Below are 2,041 nucleotides of genomic sequence, written 5' to 3'. Positions count from 1 at the left end.
CATCAAATATTCGATATGAAAATCATATAATATACGGATATACTAAAAATTAGTATCCGATTTTTTAAAGATATTATTTATGATCAAGAAACAATTATATAGGTAAAAAAGTGGGTCATGGGTCTCACCAAACCCATATAACTTTTAAACCGGGTTATAATATTTTATTTATTTGTAAAGCCCTTTCATCATCAAATTCTAAGTATATTAATAACTTCCTTACAATAAATAAAATTAAAATCCAAAAAAATATATTAAATACTAGAAACGAATAATATAAAACAACCCGTATTACAGGGAATAAAAGTTAATTATATATATGATAGCTAAGAAATGAACTTACTGATTATAGCTTTCCAAAATAAAACAAAAGAATAAATTTAAATGGTTAGTATGTCGATAATGGTTGATGTTCATTTTCTATAGCTAAATTGTTTCATTTTATTACTTAAGGATAAACATGACGTTAAAATATAAAAAGAAAAGAAAAGAAGAAATAAATAACCATTAACACACTTGCTTAATATATACATAAAAACAAAGCTATTTGGGTTAATAACAAAATGAGTTTAAAAAATATGAGGATGGCTAAGAGAGTAACAAGTGACACTAAGTAGTAGTCTTTTATTTTTTATTAGAGCGGTAGATTTTGTGTGAGAGTCTTCCAAGTCAAAGGATGCGAGTTCTTTTGTTTTGTTTACTTTTTATTTGATTGTTTAATCTTTTAATTTATATATGATTCATTTTCATTTTTTTATTTTTGTATACATGTTCTAACAAAAGAATAAAATGACAATATGTTATTCATTATACTGTTTAAATAATTCAAGTAGTATTTAAAAAGTTCCAATATATCTATTAGAATGGGTTAGTAGAGTGGTTAAAACGTGAAATAAAATGTCACTGAGTTCAAACCTCATAGAATAACAAAAATTTATCTATGAATGCATAATCCAATTTCTACCGGGATCCCTTACAAGACACAGCCGCAACTAATTCTCCATATCATGTGTAATTATTATTTTCAAATTAGACCTTTTTTTTCATTTAAAGTTAATATTATGCCTTATTCATAACCAATTAAGTTATAAGTACTATGTATTCCGTAGGTAGTTCATCACTGCTACTGATTGCATCGATCGAAGTATTATTAATGTTGTTGTTTCAAGGGTTTTGTGGACTTGAGTTTTGTTAAAGAAAGAAGCGGTTAATGTGAAGGTATTTAAAGAAACTCGATGATGAAGTAAATGTAATATCGAGAGTTTAATTAATGAGGACAAATAACAAACTTTTAATCATCTAATCTAACGTTTTAATTTTATTTGTTTTTCCGGTATTAACGTATATATTTGAATTGTGTATCTTGGGATGCAAGTAATTATTAGTATATATTTGAAAGGTAGAGATACTGTATGTTAATGTCTTAACGTACGATAGGTATGTGAGACGCTCAAAGGCAAAAAAAACGAAGGCAAAAGTACTGTACGCTCAAAAAAAGGCTCAACCAAACCCTAAACCGCTCAACAAAAAAACCTAAAACGCTTAAAAAACGCTAAAAACGGTTTTCGTGAAAAAAAAGTGAAAAATTGATCGATTAACCATCCAAAACTGTTTTTTCGGTGAACCAATGATTAATTGGATATGTATTGACGGTTCCGAGATGTTTGGATGCGATTTCATTGATCGATTTCGTGAAAAAATGGATTCACGTAACTATTGTACGTTAAGGTGTTATTGTATCTGATCTTTTCCCTATATTGGAAATGTTTTAATTTATTTATTTTTCAATGTGGTTAATCTTTCCATTATTAAAAAAGTTTTGAATAAGTTGTATGAAAATTAATTGACTAAACTCTTTAAATCAAACATTTCAAAATTTATTTCCGTGCCAAACAAGTTTTTATGAGAATAAAAGTTTTAACAGCAAAGAGATTATATGCCACTAGAACACTAAATTGGGGTATTCTAACACTACACGAGATTACATATACCAATAATAAGAATAACATCAATCAAAATATGAACTAACAAGACTTTCTTG

This window comes from Bidens hawaiensis, unplaced genomic scaffold (genome assembly GCF_021521415.1).
Source record: "Bidens hawaiensis isolate Kalapana, Puna unplaced genomic scaffold, B.hawaiensis_p1.1 tig00015059_1, whole genome shotgun sequence".
Classification (NCBI taxonomy): Eukaryota; Viridiplantae; Streptophyta; class Magnoliopsida; order Asterales; family Asteraceae; genus Bidens; species Bidens hawaiensis.
Note: the sequence above shows the minus strand (reverse complement) of the source record.